Below are 22,368 nucleotides of genomic sequence, written 5' to 3'. Positions count from 1 at the left end.
GAAGTATGAGATGAGGGCCAAAAATTTGCCACTGAATCTTAAGACTGAAATGAGACTGTTAAATAGTACAAGAGTAATAATGAATACAAAAACCTAGTTATAATATGTTGAAAGAAGAATTTTGTGTTTCACTTTTTCCCTTGTCCTGAAAATCATAAACTCAGAAATGTTATAGTTCAGTTATATAAAATAATGCTTAAAATAGTTGTAATCTTATGTAAAATTTCTAGACTATATAAAAAATTAAAAATATGTCCTCTACTCCTTTAATATAAGTAAAACCAAAAACCTCAATGAACATATAAGAGAGAAAAATTACATATATAAAAAATAATTCAATCCCATTTTAACAGTAATAAACCAAGCTGCCATAAGTTTGGTTTAACTGTCACAAATGTAATTACTTTAACATTAGGGGTACAATCATTCTTTCTAACTTAAGCTTCTTTTTTTGTGGTAACATCATTATACACAGGTGTAAACTTGGTAAATCTTAGGGGAAAATGTTACCAGAGCAGGCACACTACTTAATCCTTCCTTCACAGTCAATATTCTAATCCTTCTAACGAAGCTAATATCTTTCCATCATAGTCCACTGGATCTTTTTAATCACTCTATCCCAATTTGATAGTATCAATTCTGGTCAATCTAGAGGGTTGCTTTAATGGACATTATCTTTTACCTTGTTTTGTTTATTTATGTGTTACTTATGAGTGAAGTCATCAAGTACTTGTCTTTCTCTTTTTTTTGGGGGGGGGGCGAATATAGGCAGGAGGCTCTCAAGCACACTCAGTGAGCTTAAGGGCTACCCTTACTGATCTTCAAGCTGGCAGTTCATTACAAAGGCCAGAGGATATAACGCACAGATCCTTCAGTTCTAAGGATGATCTGGCCCACTCTGTTGTGTTTGAAAGCCTCAAAATGTGCACATAGCAGTGGTCACTAGGTTGCACCTAGTGATATTCAAGGAACCCTCTGACAGGGATCAGACTGGGTCACCAGAATTTGATGAGCCTTAACCTCTGTACTTCTGTACTATCTCCCAAGCCCCCTATCATTTTCCTTCCAACCTTAGAAAAATGGTTTCTTATACATTAATGCAAATATAATTTACTGGTCAATAAAGAAAAATATATTTCTATGAAAGAAAATAAAAATAGAGACAAAGAAATACTACAGCGGATACAGTCCTTGCGAGCAGCTTGCCCAGATTCAATCCTCGGCAACCTATATGGTTTCCTGAGCAGAGCTAGGGAGTAAGCCCTGAGAACCACAGTGTGTAGTCTCAAATAAAAAAAAAAAAAAAAGAAAACAAAGCTGAAAAAAATGGAGAAAATTTGACAGATTTCAACTCCTACTTGTTTTTATTCTAGGAAGAGAATGAGGTTAATTTGATAACATTAAACAGAAATTTATAGCGAAATTCATTCATACTTATATTAGAATTATTGCTATTACTCATAAATGAAATAAGAATATCATCCATTCAAAATTGTATCCAAATAACAATGAAAGTTTAATTATAAAAATAAAATATATCTATTTAAAGGTCATACTGAAAACTGCCTTCTCTTCCCACCTCTCTCAGTTTTTATATATATAACTATGTGCATGTGTCCACATATGAATTTTTCTGACAATAAGAAAAAACAAAATTATAACATGTTGTCGTAGCAATTTAAACAATATAAAATAAAGTATATTTTAAAGTTATTGCATCTTAAATTATTTAAGTGCTACAGTTTCTGAAAGTAACAAATATTTGAATCACCTATTCAAAATATAAAATAATATGTTAAATCCCAATAGTAAAATTTTTAAAACTGTATTATAAAACATTCAAATTATCTGAAGTATTGGAGAAATATAACTGAGTTCATAGATGGAAAGACCAAATATTAACATAAACAATTTCTAATAGAAAATACATAAATTAAATAAAATTTTATATAAAAATCCTAAAATGTATTCTGCAAAACATGACATGTTGATTTTTAAATGTATGTAGAAACTAAAATAAAATAAATTAATAAAAATTTTCAAGAACTAAAAATAAATATCTTGAAAGGCTTTGACGTACACAATCAAAGTATGTAAAATGCTTTAAAAGTATCAAGATGTATTTTTAAAATAGTCCTTTCATAAGATTCTTGTATTGTTCTAAGTAGATATATTGAAAGTTTAATTTGTGCTGTGGTAGTTTTTTTTCCTGGAAGTTTTAGATATAAATGATTACTCCTAGCAGTGCATAGGGAATATATGGTGCAAGCAATCAAGCTAGATTAGTCATGTTAAAAGCAATCACCTTAACCTATGTATAGTTTAAGTTTCATATTTTCATATTTTCAAGTCACTTGTGACAACACCCAATTTCCTTAACTAGATAAAGAATATCTATTAAATAGCTATGGTGTCATCACATGTGACAGGACATTAGAGAATTTCATTATGATCAGAAGCCCATTAAGGACTTTTTCCTCTCACTTCCAAGTTTGTACAGTATTGGAAGTATTAGTAAATCAACAAAGAAAGAAATGGAAGCAATAGGTATAAACATATTGGAAGAAAGAGCAAATTCTCTTAATTTCCAGATGACATAATAATTTTCATAGAAAATTTAAAAGAACCAAAGCAAAGAAATCAAACCCCCAAATCACTCCTGGTACTAATAAGGAATGATAGCAAACTTTCAGAGAACAAAAAGTCAATCATTTTTTGGATATATCATCAATAAAAAAGGTATAATTTAAAATAGAAAACAAATAAAGCCAGTAAGATAGTACAGGGGTTGAGCCTCTTACCTTGCACTGACCCAAGTTCAAATGCTTCCCATTACAAATGGTTTTCCAAAACCACGAGAAGTCATTCCTGAGCTTAGAGCTAAGAATAGGATCTGAGCATCACTAGGTGTGCTCCCCCAAGAATAAAGTATTAATAAAATGTGTTAGCAATAAGTTATCATTACTATCTAGAAAAAACAATACCACTTGCAATACCATGTCCAAACATATATATATATATATATATATAAATTATAAAACATTGTTAAAAAATAAAGGAAACTGGATGGGGATATGCTCATATGGTTTATGTTTGTAGATGAGAACAACACTGTTGTCAAGATCTCAGTTCTTCTCAATTTGATCTTCATGCAATTTTAATGAAAAATCCCAGCAAATTTTATTGTAATAATGACAAACTGTGACTTGGAAATTTATATGAAGGAAAAAATCACAGTTATTGAATATTTTTTTAAAAAAAGACACCTAATAATCAACACAATCTTGAAGGAGAAAAGTGAGGCTGAGAACACTGATACAACCCTACTTCAAAATTTAATCAAAACTACATTGGTCAAGACCATGTGATATTGGTAAATAAATGAACATATAAATAAAATTAATAGATTTGAGGGTCCAAAATAGATCCATGAATTATATTCTAATAAGGGAATAAAAACTACCCATTAGAACAAAAGTCATATTTACATAAAATATGTCAGAATGTTGGTCATACATATGCAAAAACACTGATTCTGTTGTGCAGTTTGCACAACACAAAATTTAACAGAGGTGAATATAAAATATAAAATTACACAATTCCTAGAAAGAAACACCGGAGAACTGGATTGATGAATTTGGGCTTTATCGAAGACTTTTTAGATATCTAAGACTCGCTAGCAAAATTAGAATCCATGAGATAACCTGTAAGACAGAGTTCTTTAAATTAAAATTTTCTACTCTACAAAAGTTCATCACTAAGATAACTTAAACAAGATAAAATTTGGGGAAAATGCTTTCAAATATACTTTTGATAAAGAACTGTTGCCTAAAACAAAACTTTCCTAACATCCAGTAATTAAAAAGACTTCTCAATTAAAATCTCTACCAAAGGGGGCCGGAGCGATAGCACAGCGGGTAGGGCGTTTGCCTTGCACGCGGCCGACCCGGGTTCGATCCCCGGCATCCCATATGGTCCCCCAAGCACCGCCAGGAGTAATTCCTGAGTGCAAAGCCAGGAGTAACTCCTGAGCATCGCTGGGTGTGACCCCCCCCCAAAAAAAAAAGCAAAAAAAAAAAAATCTCTACCAAGGACTGTAACAGAAGAGATTTTCTGCACTAAATGCCATTGGAGAAATACAAATTGAAATATTAATAGATGACACTATAAACCTATTAAAATGATCAATATCAAGCATACTGACAATATTAAATATTGACAAGGATGTGGCCTAAAACCAATTCATTCATTAATAGTAGGAATGTAACTTGGAATGCTATTTAGTAGGATAGTTTCTTGGTTTCTTTTCAAACTGAATATACTTGTAAGTTATTAGTAATTGCTCTTCTTGAGTAATTAAAACATGCCCATATGAAACTATGTGCATGACTACTTATAAAAATTTATTAGTAACTGTCTAAATTGGAAGCAACAAAGATATCCTTCAGTAGGTGTATGGATAAAAGAATTACTACAACACAGTAAGATACCAGTTGGTGCTAAATATAAATGAACTATACAGTCATGAAAAACACCAGATGGAACTTAAATGCACTTTAATAAGTAAAAGAAACAACCAGGTAAGTTGATACATGATTTAATCCCTGCATTATAACATTCTGGAAAAAAAAACCCTATGAAAAGAACAAAAAATAGTGGTGTTTGAGTTTTGGAAAAAGAAAGGGATGAATTAACTAAAAACAGAGAAAATTAGTCTGCATGATAATATGATGTTCCATACATGCAATTATAAATATGTTCAAACTCTTAGAATATACAATACCAAGTTATATCATTTAATTAAAATAGAGAAGTACATTATGACTTGAGTAATATATTGTTTCTTAAATAGTTCAGAAATATACAATGAATATAGGAGATGTCTGATAAATTAGCCAATGCTAAGTTAAAAAATTAATGTTAAAATAATACAACACTCTAATCAGTATTCCCCAATTATTATGGAAAATAATGATAGAAATTTGAAAAAAAACTAAAACATATTTAGTTATCTAGAATGTGGGAAAGATTATTTGTCCAAATAAGAAAAAAAAAGTTTAATAGAAATATAAGCAGACTAGAAAGAGGTGTTTTATAGAAAAAGAAAATTAATTAATTGGAAAGCTTCAGCTCATTAAGAAATCACTGAAATGAAAATGAATATGTTGTACTGTTGTCTGAAATCATATAAATAACTTAAAAAGAACACACTGGAAGCTAAAGGAGATAGTACAGAGCTTAGGGCACATGTCTTATGTACATGTGTTCTGAGTTTGATCCCTGTCCCCTTCCCAGCACTACCAAGTGTGGCTTTGGTGGTGCTGATGTCCACAAGAACAACAGGACCTTGGTATTCAAATAATAGGTTCTGTCCAAGTCTGACTGTCCAAAACTCAAGGGTAATGGTCCAAAGATTACCTGAGTACCAAATAGAAAATTGGTACTGGCAAATGGAAACCAAATACAAATATCATCCTTAATATTTGGTATAGAGATAAGGAATGCTTTATATGTTAAGAATAAGTGTGGGGGTGGATTATATTTCATTTGCTTACAAACTAATAAATTAATCTGCAACAATATAATGAATACTAACAGAATGCTTACTGCTAAATCAAAAATAGTAATGACTCACTACTGAGTCAAGATATTACCAAAAGCAGAAGCTTTATGTTTGCACTGATTTCCTCTGCCTCCCAAGTCACTCCGGTATGATCAAACATTCCCAGTTGGATTTTTCACATACCTTGAGTTTGTAGCAGATTTGAGGGGCATGGAGCTTAAAAAAATCACAGTATTTTATAATTGACAGTAACTAAACCCTTCATGCATTGTCCAAGTGGGAGATGTTATATTTATTATAATGGACATTGAACAGAACTTGTCTACTCTAGAGAGTGATACTATCTCTAAATGCTAAGAATATTTTCTATGCAAATAACCTTGAAATATAAGTAGGAAAAAAAGGCAGCGCCTCTGTACAAGTATTGCACAAAATGGGAAAAGATCCACTGAGAACAGTCTTCTAAAAATTTAGCCTTGATGAGTATGTAAATTTGTGCAAGTCTAGAGAGCAATTTGACAATAAAAACAACATTTCATGAGGAAACTGGAATTCTCATGGTATAGAAAGCACAGAAAATGATCCAAACATCCATCACTAAGAGATAGTAATCAGAAACTTCATAAAATAAAATACAAAATAAGGCATGAAAATTGAACTGAAGTTATTTACAATATCATGGACATTTCACAAAGTCAATATTCAGCCAAATTAATTTTAAATCTTACAGCAGTTGGGTGTTAGCCTTTCACGAGGGCGACCCGAGTTCGATTCCTCCGCCCCTCTCAGAGAGCCCAGCAAGCTACCGAGAGTATCTCGCCCTCGCAGCAGAGCCTGTCAAGCTACCCGTGCGTATTGGATATGCCAAAAACAGTAACAATAAGTCTCTCCATAAGAGATGTTACTGGTGCCCCCTCGAACAAATCTATGAGCAATGGGATGACAGTAACATATTTCCACCAGCACAGCAGAGCCTGGCAAGCTACCCGTGGCGTATTTGATATGCCAAAAACAGTAACAAGTTTCACAATGGAGATGTTACTGATGCCCGCTTGAGCAAATCGATGAACAACGGGATGACAGTACTACAGTGCTATATTCTAAATAAGGATACAATTTTGGAGAATGCTAAAAATATTCGTTTTTAAAATAACCTTTTTTATAGTGAATATGCATGCATATCATGTAGTACTAAGGTCAAATATAGTGAATTTGGTAGTCAAGTCAGTACTTCTAAAGTACCTCATTAATACTAGTGATATCTTCTAACATCTATAAATTAATCCCTAAAGAAAAACTCCAACTCTGGCAATTTAAAATAAAATCACACAAAAATCATTCACAATATTTCAAGTTCTCACTGTGTATCAAACATCATATTAATTTACTATTATACTTATTATCACAGTTATTTTAATGATAATTATCATACTGACTTTATTTCAGTATTATAGCTTTTATCCACCACAACTGCTAGTAGAAAGCAAAGCTAATCTCATTTTATAATTGAAGACATTGAGGAAGGAGGAAGTTAATTTAGATGGTATAAGGCTGTCCAACAAGATAGTGATTGCAGTATTTGATTGTACACAAGTGGTTATAGACCTGCTTCTTCTTTGTTTGTCCAGAATCATACCCTCTTGGCATTTATCATTTAGCATACATGTAATTATGGTACAGTACTTAATTAGCATGGCATACAGATTCTAATCCATCACTGTATCACTGTCATACCTTTGTTTGTTGATTTACTCGAGCGGGCACCAGTAACATCTCTATTCCTCTCAGCCCTGAGATTTTAGCAGCTTCTCCTTATTCATCTTTCCCAACAATTGGAGGCTCTTTCAGGATCAGGGGAATGAGACCTATTGTTACTGTTTTTGGCATATCGAATATGCCATGGGTAGCTTGCCAGGCTCTGCCTGTGAGGGCGGGATACTCTCGGTAGCTTGCTGGGCGCTCCGAGAGGTATGTATATACTGTCATCCTGTTAATTAACTATTTGCTCAAGCGGGCCCAGTAAGGTCTCCGTTCATCCCAGCCTTGAGATTTTAGCAGCCTCTCCTTACTCTGCATATGGGTAAGATCTTCTGGAGACCCAAGCCTGGCTGGCTCCTTTTTGAGCCTTCCCTCCCCTTCCCATCTCTCCAACCCCCACCCCACTCATTACCCCTTGTGGGTTTCTGCCCAACCAATGCCCACTGATGGGGACGTTCTGTCACTAGCGCATGCATGCTCCTACACTCGTGTCTGCACCACCTGCCACCCCACGCAGAAGGGGGTGTGGATCTGGGGAACAGGTAGGAAGGACTAAAGCCACCAGCCCTGTTGCCTTTACCTCACGAGATTGGCACAGGGCGCGACCACAGGCAGCTCTGGTACACACGCTGGATGACTGTCTTCGAGCCGTTCTGTACCTGGCAGGACACGGTCCTTGTCACCGTGTGATGGCACCAGTGCCAGAGACCCCGTAATACATAAATGAGTTATTATTAATATCTATAGAATATTATTTAACTACAAACTTAATAAAAGATGTGATGAGGTTAAATTTCAGCATACAATGTGTATAAAACTGGCCTCCAAAGAATTCAGCAGAAAATACAAATTAGTGATAACCATATACAATTCTTAAATTCATGTAGGGTTGTAGAAATGGACATAAAATTTAATTCTACAGAAATAATTTAAATACACACCATTTATATTATATTCTAAAATATTGCTATCAGGTTTAGAGATGAGACTATTATAATATGGTACTATGCACATGACATTTTCATTATACTTAGGTTTTATATCTTTATATCATTTGCACAAACTAAAGTAAAAATTTTATTATTTCCAAAGAAACAATACATATTTTTGAGAAAGTACTGTAATAGTAGTTAAAACCTGGAACAACACAGGCAGAGTAATTTGAATCTCATTGTTATCTGAAGACACAAAAGATTAAGCCAGATATACTTTTCTGGATGCTAATATAAGTTTAATGCCACTAAATATTTTCAGTACATCCCAGGGGAGACTGTAGGTATTCTGCTGGTTTAATGAAAGTTCTACTAAAGGAATGTTTGTTGGAAGACATATTGTTGTTTCTTATTAAAAAAAAACATTGGCATGCATAACTTCATACACATATTTAAAAAACAATAACTTTTTATTCCAATGCTATAATTTAAAGCCACAATGAAAGTATGTACTTCAACAGTTGAAATATAAGCTATTAAATACTTCACACTCTATTCTCAGTGAGCCAAGAAAAATGGAAAAATGAATAACTAAATGAAACATTTGAACATACACAAAAGAAAATGCAATATTTATCCAGTGTTTATACCACAAAATTCTCAGAGAAGATAATACCTAAACCACTGCTCCAAGTGACAATCTCAGACCATAATCATAATCATACTCATACGAAGGCATTAAAATTTGCTATTTTAGTTCTTTAAAAATTGTATATTTGAAATATTCTCCATTTAATTTTTTGCTAAGAGATAGATTTCTTTCATATTATTAAGGGGCTGTCTCAATAAAAAAAATTAAAATTTCCCTACAATGAGGCATTTTATAAAATTCCACTGCTGCTCTTTTTGCCTCAGTTTAAAAAGCTTCAGAAGGAAAAAAAATCATACTAGCTATTTTCTTTTTTTTTTTATTATTTTAAAGAGAACAGAATGAACTCTTCAAAGCTGAAGTCAGTCTTTGCAATGTTAAAGATTAAAAAAAATTAAAATTAAATTGCCATCTCTTTCTCTTTCTTTTAGACTGAAGCTCCACTTTAATGAACTTCACTAAGAGCTGCTTGACAAACGAAAACCTAAAGGAGATGGACCAGACCAGGTTACTAAAAAAAAAAAACAAAACAAAAACCACATATGTGTTTATTCAATGTATTTTCATGTAAGCTATAAAGGAGATCTTGTTATATCAATCATATTTTTTTAAGTTGAGGGTTTCCCTAGTGGTACTCAGCAACCCTGAGATTCTTGGCAAGCAGTCATGACTCAATTCTATAACTAAGGGTGTAGAGCTGCAGTACCTGGGATACCTCCAAGGCAACTTCTTGTGGTGGTTGGGGACTCCCAGGGTTATACAAGGCTATTCTTGGCGACCCGTGGTACCAGGGGTCAAACCAACACCAGTCACATGACAGATATCCTCTCTGCAGTCTCATATAAACCTCTTCAAAAAAAAACTGTAGTTCCTGTGTTCCAGTTGCACTACTAATTACTTAGTAAGTAAAGCTTGGCATTGAGTTATAGGCAACAAGAAATAAGATGGACTTTTGAGTTAGTCATAATCAATATTTTGGAAAGTTAGTGCTTCTTATAAACATAAGTAAGTAGACTCTAAGGTTATTATAGCTCCAGGACTTGACAGATTGGTAGACTGGTCAACAGCTTAAAGAACATCACTTCAAATGATGCCAGTACTCTGCCTAATTTTCCACGTCAGGACTTTATTACTAAATTGGATTTGATGAAGAAAGATATGTCAAGCTGGAGACCTTGATTAACCATAACTACAAAGTACAGCATTACTTAATTATGACTAAATTGAGATTATGGTGAAAGAGTCTGAATATCTTCCTATTTGCAGGGTTAGGGTACCCAATAGTGCTCAGGTGTTATTCATACATCTGCACTCAGAAATTACTCCTGGAAGTACTCAGGGGACCATACAGATCAAACTGGGATCATCCAAGATCAAACCTGTGTCAGTAGAGAGCAAGCAAATGCCCTACCCATTGTAATAGCACTAAAGTTCCTGAGTATTTTACTCTTTATCTCTCTCAAAATCTGGAAATATTACTCGCTGTCATTATGCAATCTTTAACACTCTCCTCTGATTCTGTCATCATCATAATCACTGTCATCGATTTGCTCGAGCGGGCACCAGTAACGTCTCCATTGTGAGATTTGTTGCTACTATTTTTGGCATATTGAATATGCCACAGGTAGCTTGCCAGGCTCTGCTGTGCGGGAGAGATATTCTCGGGAGCTTCCAGGGCTCTCCAAGTGGGGCTGAAGAATCGAACCCAGTTGGCCGCGTGCAAGGCAAACACCTTACCTGCTGTGCTATCCCTCCTCTGGTTATATTTTTAAAATATTAACTAATTTATAAAAAATATTAAGATTATGGAGTGGAGAGTTGCAGCTTAGTAAATTCCAGGCGAGTAGTATCAATTTAGAAGTCTTGGAGTAGCAATTTATGAGAATTTACTGAGCCAGGATTAGGACTGACCACCACTAGAAACTCAAAGTAAAATAGAAGTAAAATTTTATAATTATATCCAGGATGTGAAGAATTACATTTGGGTCCAGACAGATCACTCAAAGGCTTAAACTACATTTTGACATACTCAAGACCCTGAGTTTGATCATTGTCATTACATGGACCCTTGAGCATTATAATATAGCTCTGGTGGCAGCCAGTACTACTGACCCATAGCAACTATCACTGAATCATAAGGCTTGCACAGGAAGACTGAGTAATGCTAGGCTTTGGCTCTGGGTCCCCTCAGCATTATTTATTTAAATAAATAAATAAAGTTTAAACATTAGTTTCAGGAAAAAAATTATAAGTATAAGAACAAAATTTTTGTTAAGAAAAGCTAAAGTAATCAACCATAACTTTCAGCGTTCTACTTTTTTTTTTCTAAAACAGTCAAATGTTATGTGAAGTAGCTGAAACCAAAGATTTACGTCTAATGATCTAAAATTTTTATTACTAATTTTTATGAACTATATAACCTATTGAATGTTTACATCTTTGTGGTCCAATATGGTTTCAAAACATATTAGAAGAGCTCTAGAAGAAAAAATTAAATACATCTATTATTTTATTAAATAACTATTGTGACTGTATTTTTAAGAACATTAGTTATTTTATTTAATTGCAAACACTTAAATAAGTCATCAATAAAGTATTATTATTATATTTTCACAGTATACTCATATGTATTAATGAGTTTTCTAAATTAAACTACCTAAAAAGTTAAAAGTGAAGACAAACAGAAAAGATATGATATCTCACTAGTCATTGAGAAAAAAACAAAATTCAAGTGAACCTTGCTAGGCTTCTTTTTCTTTTTACATACATATTTTATGTCTTTGTGATATACAGTGCATTTTAAAGGTAATTAAAATGCCAATTTTTCAAACAACATTGAAATAAATATTTAAACCTTATGATATTCTAGAACCTAAAAAACCTGATATTAAAAGATAGACTATATGAAGGTAAAGTTTATATAAATGATTCATATTGTAAAGAAAATTTCATTTTTGTTTACCAGTTAGAACATGAGAAAATTCCAATAACTACAATTTCACCAACCCAGATACTCTTTTTTTGTGAGGTTTTTGCTGGTATGGCTTTTGTTCATAGCTCAGGACTTAGTTCTGGCTCTGTGTTCTGGAATCAGTCATAGAGGGGCTCAGAGAACCATAGACGGTGCTGGGCAGCTGCATGCAAGACAAATGCCCTACCCATTGCACTATTGCTCCAGTCCTGGATATTTTGTTGTTGTTGTTGTATAATGAAAACTTTGTTTTTTGTACTAAAGTTATAAATAAGCCATTTTAAGGTTCAAATTGGAATAAAAGTTGAACATCTGATAAAATTTCTATTTAAACTGAAACAAGTGAATGTACTATTATGTAGTAGAATTGAATATGGGTGAATATGCGTAATTTGGGTGCTTGAAAAGGGTCACTTTGGGGTCTGAGAGAGAGCACAGTGGCTGCACACACCTTGGTTTTGCACTACACTGTCACTGGTCATAGCTAGCTGAAGCCCTAGAAGCTCCATCACACTGTCAGGTGTCGCCCTTGAGACCCCAGCACTGCTGGAGAAACTTGGTATCCCTAGAATTGCAGGATCAAATCAGCATTGCTTCCTTTGACCTTTGCACTGAATCGCTGTCCCACTTGGCTGAGAAGCATCATGGGGTCCTGGATCATATTCTACTTTGAGAAGTTGTCCCATTATGGGGAATGTTAATTTTATTTTATTTTTTATTTTTTATTTAATCACCATGTGGAAAGTTACAGAGCTTTCAGTCTTGAGTCTCCATTATACAGTGCTCAACACCCATCCCATCACCAGTGCACATTTTCCACCACCAGGAGCCCCAGTATACCTCCCCCCACCCCAGCCTGTGTAGCTGATACATTTCACTTTACTTTGATTACCTTCAATAGTTCAACAAAATCTCACTATTATTGTTTGGAGTTTCCCCCCCAAAGTCAGACCTGCTGAAAAGAAACCATTTGATGTTGTACATTGCTGACAATTAAGAAATATGAGGTCACTGTTGCGGCCTCAAGGTTTTGGATTTCTGTATTTTAGAAACAAAGTCCAGGGAAATTTCTGCCAGAAATTGCATCACTGCAAGCTTTTACTTCCCTTTTGTGGTGCTCATAAGATAGAAAAACCGAGAGAGAAAACCCTTCCCCCCTGACGCAATGGGGCAGTGGCTCAGTTCACAGTCTAGAGACATTTCTGCGAGCTGCTGGTGCCCAAAGTTGTTTAGTTGGCCTCTGGGATCATGCTCCTGCAGTAGTGGAAAGGCAACACACGTGTGACTGCTGCGCTTAAGTCTCGGCGGAGGGCAGGGTCGGTACCACCCATATCCTGGGATCTCCCGCATGTCCCGTTGCTGCTGGCTAGGCTTGCACCTCCATTTTGTGCTCAAAAAGCACTTATTGCCATGCTGTGCTCAGAAAGCAAAGGCCAAGCAAGAAAAACCCTTCCCCCCTGGCGCCACATGGGGCAGTGGCTCAGTTCACAGACTAGAGACATTCCTGCAAGCTGCTGGTGCCCAAAGTAGTTTAGTTGGCCTCTGGGATCATGCTCATGCAGCAGTGGAAAGTGGGAATGTTAATTTTAAAGACAAAAGTTACAATCCTGTTAAAAAATGATACAAGTCTCGTTTAAACACTTAATATAATTGTTTTAAATATAAAATGTAATTATAGTACATTAATTCATCAAAACTAGTTAAATTCTTTTGGGGAGGAAGGGTGCACACCCTGAGGTGCTCAGGGATTACTCCTGGCTCTGCACTCAGAAATCACTTCCTGGATGACTTCAAGGACCACATGGGGTGCCGAGGATCCAACCTGGGTCAGCCAAATGCAAGACAAACACCCTACCAACTATACTATCTAACTCCCCAAAATAACTAAATTATAAGAACAAATGTTGACAATCAGAGTATTCTTTAGATAAAAATGAAAGATGGATCTAAAGGGTTGAATTTGTTTTAAAATACCATGATTCTCTACTGGATCCCCCATTCACTACAACTCCCATCCAGTTGGTACATAAATGATGACTTCTGTGATTAGTCTCTTAATTCAATCACCAGACACCAGAAAGGCAGATTCTTTCAAAATAGTTTTGACTTTTAATTCCACAAAGTTTACTGAATTGCAGTTTGATGTTGTTGGTAATATACATGTAGTCTATCAAACAAGTGAAAAATAATAGGTACCAACACCTCAGTGACTTACTACTCTTGAGCATTGTACTCTTTTAGGCATGTTTTCATTGAATCCGTAAAAATCCTTTTAAAAAATCCTTAAAATAAATCCTTTAAAAAAATCCTTAAAATTCCTTTAAAAATCCTTAAAAATTCTTAATCATTAAAAAAAAAATCCAACTAGGTTAGTATCATTATCCTTATTTCATTATTTATTCAAGATAATTGAATCTTAAGAATTATTAAGTTTTCTCTCAGCAATGGAAAACAAATTATCAAATGCTTCCTTTTCAGCAGGTCCGACTTTTGGGGGGAGATACTCCAAACAACAATAGTGAATTTTTTGTTGAAATATTGAATGTAATCAAAGTAAAGTGAAAGTAAAGTGAAATTTATCAGTTACACAGGCTGGGTGGGGGGCTGGGGAGGTGGGGGGAGGGGGGAGGCATACTGTGATTCTTGGTGGTGGAATATGTGCACTGGTGAAGGGATGGGTGTTCAAACATTGTATAACTGAGACTTAAACCTGAAAGCTTTGTAACTTTCCACATGGTGATTCAATAAAAGAATAAATTTAAAAAATAAAATAAAAAATAATAAAAAAGAATTAAGTTTTCCAGGTCACAAGCAATGGATGACATTGCAAACCCAGTGTTTTCCAATTTCCAAGTTTCAATCTTAATCCTTATTTTAGAAAAGAAGAAAAGGCTAGTGATGGCATAATTCTACCCTGCAGCATTACATAACAGGAGGATACAGTAAGATAGAAAATATTTCTTTAGGAGGAGAATCTGTCACACATAAATTTTTTGCAATTTTGGGTCCTAGTGTTCTAAGAAAATTCAAATTCTTCTTTTGAATTTTATTCTAGCATTCCATGAATATATATATATATATATATATTCTTCAGTTGTGCTGATTTCTATGCTCAAAACTGTTATATAAATCATCAAGTGACAAGGTGTTTCACATTGCCTCAGGACAGAATTTGTATTATTACTGGCATATCCCTTTACCCATTTATTACTTTCATATGTTAAGTAAAACAACATTGGAAACCACCCAACAGGCACAAAAGCAAAAATAATCATTCTTCAGCAGGTAGTGAATGATAAATTACTCTGGAAGTACTGGTTTCCTTTAAGTTTGCAAAGAGCACAGTCTAATTATTCTCTTGTCATCCTTGGATCAGTAGGTTAGCAGAACACCTCAATTTAAAGATTCATTATTATAGATTTCAACTCAAAGAAATTGAGAAATTCAGTATCTTTCTTTACAAATTAGCTTTTCCAAAATATAAAAAATGATCAGTATTTTAAGGCTTTTATTTTAATACACTGGTATTAACCTAATACAAGGATATTATAGTCATTTCTTGAAGTTATTTTATATGACTAACCCAGTCTGCTACTTTACATTTATAATATATTGGTAAAGAACTACTGCTATGTTCTAGCTAAATTACTCCTAGTTTTATATTTGACTCTACACATTATCTGGTCTCCTACCTTACAACTGACTTCTAAAAGTATTTTTTTTATTCACCATGTGTACAGTACAGTAGCAAAGCTTTTATATTTGAGTTTCTATCATACTGTCATCCAACATCCATCCCTTCACCAGTGCACATTATCCACCACTAAAATCCTCAGTATCCCCCCTCCTTCTACTTCACACCTCCCTCAGCCTCTGTGGCAGAAAATTTACACAATACTCTCTTTTTCTACTTTAGTTACCCTCAATATTCCGAGACCAGGCCCACCACCACTCATACCTGCCGAAAAGGCAATGCTACACCATGCTTTGTATTGATTGTTATGGATGCAACATAATGTTGCACAGTCCTCTTGCAGCCTTGCGCTTTAGGAATTCTAAAATTTTAATAATTGGGGTCTGAAGAGATCCTGCAGCAAGTTGCTCAGGACCGAGGTTCCTTTGTATGTCTCTGGATCCTGGCTGAGTGGGAGCTTAAGTAGATGGTGGCCAGGTGTGGCATCATCTCAGAGTCTGAGGAGGGGGAGATGGAGGAGTGCCCACTCCTCCCCTTTTTCACGAGGTCTTGCGTTTGGCGCTACCACCACCAAAGTCAGTCACTCGTACCTACAGATTATCGATGGCTTCTTGAAAATGGAGTTCCTAGGGGGTTGGTGGAGGGACAGTACCTACCCCCATCTGGAGCAGCCCAGTGGAAATGGCCTATTGCAAAGTCTAGGGCCAATTCTATCCCTGCAGCACTGTTGCTTGGGATTAAGGTTTGTTTGTGTGTCTCTCCTAAAAGTATTTTTAAATTAAAAAATATTTGAGGCAGCTTTATGGGTAATACTGTGCTGCTGGTTGGGTCTTGTGATGTTGAAGATTACTTAATCCACCCCAGAGGTTAAGGAGAAGACTTTAAATCTGTATCCACTGACCCTAGATGGTCATAGGGTGTCAGAGATCAAGCTGGGTTGGCTGCATACAAGGCCTGCACCTTAAATCTGTACTATATCTTTTCCTCCCAAAATCTTTTCTATGAACTCCTAGTGAATTCTAATTCCTGACAACTCTACATTTTGCCATTGAAATAACTTGATCTCATTCTTCTGCTCAAATGATATGCGTTCTTCTTATTTATTACAATGGGCAATATTGTACACTGCTTATGTACTTTGATGAATTACTCAATTTAGATTAGTTGAAATATTAATATCACCCCAAATATTTTCTAGGTTTTGTGAGACTACTTTAGCTGGCTTTCACTTAAATATATATCCATTTGAGTAATAAATACCACACTCATATGGAGATTATATGTTACTATTGTATCAAAATCTTGATATATAGAACAATGCACAAAATTTAACTATCTTGATGATTGATTTAATTCAGTGATGGCAGTAAAAAAAAAGTCTTAATGAAATTGGTTTAAAATTATCGACTCAGATGAAAAACCGAAATCACGATCATGAAATCCTATTAATCATCGATTTCTCGAGTGGGCTCAGTAGCCTCTCAATTTGTCCTTTCCCTGAGATCTTAGAACTCTCTCTCGACTTGCCCTCCCAAGGATGTTCTTTCAGGGTTGGAGGCTCTTTCAGGGTCAGGGGAATGAGATCCAGCTTGTTACTGGATTTAGCATATGAATACACCATGGGAAGCTTGCAAGGCTGGGTGGGCAGGAAACTCAGAAGCTTGCCAGTTTCTCCCAGAGGAAGAAGTAGGCTACAAGATATCGGATGGCCTCAAACTGGCCATGCGCTTCTGGGAGCTTGCTTTTAAGTCTCTGGATGTTGGCCATTGATGGGATTACACACACCTAGGTTCCTCTGCCGGTACCTTCATGCACGAGGCCTGTCAGAACGTGTGGAGAGGGGCCTGGAGCATGACTGTAGCTAGGTTCTGGTGGTCTTCGGCCGCTGGGAGCTCTGCTCGGGTTCGGGAGGGAAGCTGGAGCCTATCCCCTCCGAGGGGCCCCGGGGAAGACAGCCAGGCTTTCGGCAAGAGACTCTCTCAATGAAAAAAAAAAAAAACACTGAGAAAAAAATAATATTTATACAAATCTACAAATAGAGGTACATACTTCAAGTTATTTTGAATTTTAAAAAGTCATTGCTACTCTATCTTGAAAGAAAATATTTTATTATATTAGTTGATCATTCAATCAAAGAACGAAGTAGGCCTTTAATAATCATAAGAAACTAAACAGAGTGGTGTTCTTTTATTGGGTCTTTTATTACTAATTCAATGTTAAGATGTTGAGACTGGCATGTTAAGACTGGATAGAACAAGTAGACAAGAACATGAAAATGTTATATAAAAACTATTTAATGACAGTTGAAATGTAATTTTAAACTCTGTATACTTTATTTTTTAAACCTTAGAAATTGTTTATTTTGAAATTTCCTGAAATCTAACATCTTAATTTCAATGAGGTTATGGCCTATGAGATAAATATAACATGTTCTTAGTGAATTAATAGGCAACATCCCTGGAATTGCTTTGTACTACCTCATATCCAGTTTCCAAATTCTTTTGTTTGAGAATCCAGTTTTCAACAGTGCTACAATTATGTCCACTTTAAGAGATATGGTTAAGTTATCTAAATCTTGCTAATGTCAGAATATAATGTCAGCTATAAAAGTATTCTAACTTTTAAGGATTTGGGGGACTTTAATGCTTGAATTTGATTGTGGCTTCCGATTTATTTGTTGTGGCTCAAATTTTAGCAGCTACCTGAGAACATCAGGTAACCTGGAGCATGAAAGTCTGTGCTCTGCTAATTTGAAAAAAAAAAAAAAAGCACTTTAACCTTAGGTTTTTGATGATACTGTTGAGCACATGATAATAGTAGACAGCGACTGTCCGAACTGATTTTATGCAGAGAAAAACAAATATCTACCTACTTAAACTGCTATTATTCTGAGCTATTTTTTCAGTTTTATGCAACTATATAATTTTTGACAGGTACTAACAATTTGTTTCCATTTCATTAATCTTAAGGGAAAAAATGTACACTGAGTAAACTCAGTGTAAAATTGTAAAATAAAATTGTCTAGACATTTTTATTAAATCAGATTATGGTTTTGTTAATGTTCCTTCCATCAATGACTCACTTTGCAAAATTCAATATAAGGTATATCCAGGTAAAAATAATAGAAAATATGCTTTTTTTATTTAGCTGTTGCACAATAATGAGGTATTATAAGCAGAAAATTATTAAGGCATAAAGCAATAAGCATTTATTTATTATATGTTCATTGGCAAGTTGGTTGGTTTCAGTTAAACTAAACTTAACAAAATTTACCTCCAATCATTGGTCAAATTCAGGTTAACTCCTTATGTTTCTTAATAAGTCACCTAAGGAAAATTTTTCTCTTTAACGAGGTCAAATTATTCTAAAGGGTAAACAGAATTATGCAAAGCTTCTTACTTAGGCTCAGAACTTGAAACCATCGTTTTCCCATATACTGCACATTGACAAAGGCAAACCATAGGACAAAAGTCAATATCTCTAAGTGTAGAATAGGTACTTTTCTTATGAACATGAGGGTTAGGGGAAAAATTAACTTCAGATAAATAATCAAATATATAGTCTTAGCAGTCTTATAATCTTAGCACTTTGAGACTATCACATATTTCTGACAGTAAAGTTCTCTTAACAGTGTATCAAATCAAAAGTTACTAGAGCAGGGAGATGGAGCGATAGCACAGCGGGTAGGGCATTTGCCTTGCATGAGGCCGACCAGGGTTCTATCCCTGGCATCCCATATGGTCCCCCAAGCACTGCCAGGAGCAATTCCTGAGTGCAAAGCCAGGAGTAACCCCTGAGAATCGCTGGGTGTGACCCAAAAAGCAAAAAAAAAAAGTTACTAGAGCATAAATTAAATATGTATCATACTATCATGTAATCAGATTTTATATTGCTCTTCACAAATCATAAATAAAAACAACACTTCAGTTAATTTACTATAAAAGCATTGACTATAAATGTTTAGCTACATACATAGTTTTCCTGATATTATGAAACTAATTCCAATTTTATAACAAATGCTATTAAAATTATTCTACACTTTTAATTAGTAAATATTGAGACATAAGTATGTAAACACTATTCTGTTGGAATATACACTATATTGTGTCACCCAAAATGGCACAAGGTAAATTGATAATTTAAGCAAACAACATCTCATTATATAATAACCAAATATTTTTAAAATTATGATACACAGATATAATTAACATTTATATTATATTTTATCAACATGTTTCATTTATTAAACATATATTTTAATATTCTATTATAGTGTGTCTAGGCTTAGATATTATTTTATTTTATTTTTATTTATTTATTTATTTTTTGCTTTTTGGTTCACACCCGGCGATGCACAGGGATTACTCCTGGCTCTGCACTCAGGAATTGCTCCTGGCGGTGCTCAGGGGACCATATGGGATGCCAGGGATCGAACCCAGGTCGGCCACGTGCAAGGCAAACGCCCTACCCGCTGTGCTATCGCTCCGGCCCCTTAGATATTATTTTAATTTGATTTTTTCTTCCTATTTCTGCATGATATTCTTGGTAATTTTCAGAAAAAAGTTTAATCATTAAAGTATTCATTTTCCTCCATACTTAGGACATTTTATTTAAAAGAACAGATAAAAAGGGGAAAAGAGCAGGAAGTGTCCCATGGAATAAGTGGGGGTTTCCCAAGCAGAGTTCCATCAAAGTGCTTTTGAAAGACTATTTTTGAAAATAAACAGAGAAACAACTGCATACAAAAGTCTTTTGATATTTTGAAATATTATTTTTATAATAAAGGTCATTTTTCATAGAAAATGCTACACAATATCATTAGCTTATTTATTTATTCAAAACCACCTATGGAGAGTCTCTTTTCTTTAAAGAGCTTGAAATCTAAACTGATTGTAACTATGTCCTTGAGATGTTATTAGGACAATCAGAGTTAATACATGTATGTCAGTTCTCCTAGCAATGTTTAAAACAAAGTAAACATTATGTGTCACAATATAAAGGATTAATTTACCACTCTTTGCATAATAATAATCTGGGGATCTATAACATGATTTACATGAAGATTTCACCTAGTTTGGGAGACTGCAGTTATCTTTATTTTCTTTAATTTTAAAATTTAGAGAAATATTAATTAGATGCCAATTTACAAATAAAAGCAGCAATTAAGGTAACAGAAGAAAAACTATGTAGCTCCATTTATGACAAAAACTTTTAATCATGTTTAACCAAATTGTTTAAAACCTAAATGACAACAACAACAACAAATATAAGAGAAATTCTTCTCTTTAACCAGAAGCCAAAGTTAAACTTAATTTTTGTTAATGGAAATGAGTGAAAAAAATGTAAGTCTCTGACACTCAATAGTGCATACTGGGCACAAAAAATAATGTAAATAAAAATATTGGAAAGTAAAAAACATAGCATGTAAAATTAATAGAATAGTAAATACGTGATTTTAAAATGTGATATTCTTCTTACTTATTTTGAAGAGTTTTGTATTTTTTTATTTTATAAGCTATTGAATGTGGGGGAGGCATGTTTGGGCTATATCTGGCAGAGCTCAGGGCTACTCATGTCTCTGCTTAGAAGTGATCCCTGAAATTATTTGGGACACCACATGTTATGGTAGGGATTTGAACTGGAATTCATTGCATGCACGACAAGTTCCTTAACCCCTGTACTATTTCTCTGGCCTCAGTTATTTCCTTAAGAAAAGTCCCACTTAAGTTAATATATATGCAATTTTTAGTGATATACACCTGAAAATTTTATAATATTATCACTAAATATTACTTCAAATACATATGTACATGTATAATAAAATAATTTCTGAGAATATAAAGAACATTAATCATTGATTAATACTGTACATTCAATCTAGAGACTGAGCTAACTACTGCATTAAACAAACAGAACATGTAGTTTGGAAGGGAATGGGATTTTTCTCATTTTTGAGAAAATTTATCTGTAAGGCAATTGTTCCTTAAAATATTCCTTAAATTTACTTCTGTTCACTGATATGTCTTTAAAAAGTAGTAACACCTATATTCACTCATAGATTGCTGTGTTCCTATATTCATAATCTACTTGATTTTTCCAAATGAACCCATAGTTGAGGTGAAGGTCATTAATTCATGAAATTTAAAAGACACTAAAAAAACCTGAAGGAATATGGATGTTGTCAGAAAAAATTGAACCTTTACTGTCATCACTTATTTTTAAAAAATATGACCTGTTTTAATGAAAGTTTTAGTGACAGTAGAACATATTTATTTATCTCATTAATGTCTCTACCCTGACAACACTTTCAAAAGGGTTTTCTGCTCATACTAGTTTATTTAGTCCCAATATGACTATTAAAGTCATCTTGTATTTCCTCCTGAACCTCACACCCAGAACATTTTTTTTACTAACCAAAATCATTAATAGTTGTTTATGATAGGATATCTTTCAAAGTAAAAGCATTTTGACAAGGGAAGAAACATTTTCTGCTTATAATTTTAGCATATATAAAATTCAGAGTCATGGAAAATACTTTTGGAATTCAGGAACCATAAGCAACATGACAATTGAAATGGATAAAACAGTTTGAAAACTGGGTAGTGTTCCAGTTCTTAATTTCTTATAATTGTGTATGTGGCTGTGGTCAACTTCTTCCTTCCCTAAGACTGCTCTTTATCACCTTGATATTCTAACCCCTTGGAATTTCATTGGATGGAGCTGTTTTAGGACCATTTTATTCTAATTAAATAGTCATTGTTAGAATAAAAATTTTAAATAATTACTTTAGTAGAAAATGCA

General features: G+C 34.2%; 1 protein-coding gene across 1 annotated transcript in view; it reads right to left on the bottom strand.

Moving 5' to 3' along the window:
* Window positions 1-22,368, bottom strand: part of MDGA2 (MAM domain containing glycosylphosphatidylinositol anchor 2) — a gene marked incomplete at its 5' end in the record, with an annotated part of 811,681 nt that overhangs the window by 51,796 nt on the left and 737,517 nt on the right. The window lies entirely within an intron of this gene.

The sequence above is a fragment of the Sorex araneus genome, chromosome 3 (genome assembly GCF_027595985.1).
Source record: "Sorex araneus isolate mSorAra2 chromosome 3, mSorAra2.pri, whole genome shotgun sequence".
Classification (NCBI taxonomy): Eukaryota; Metazoa; Chordata; class Mammalia; order Eulipotyphla; family Soricidae; genus Sorex; species Sorex araneus.
The sequence above is the reverse complement of the archived record's forward strand: the minus strand, read 5'-3'. Positions and strand labels throughout refer to the sequence as shown.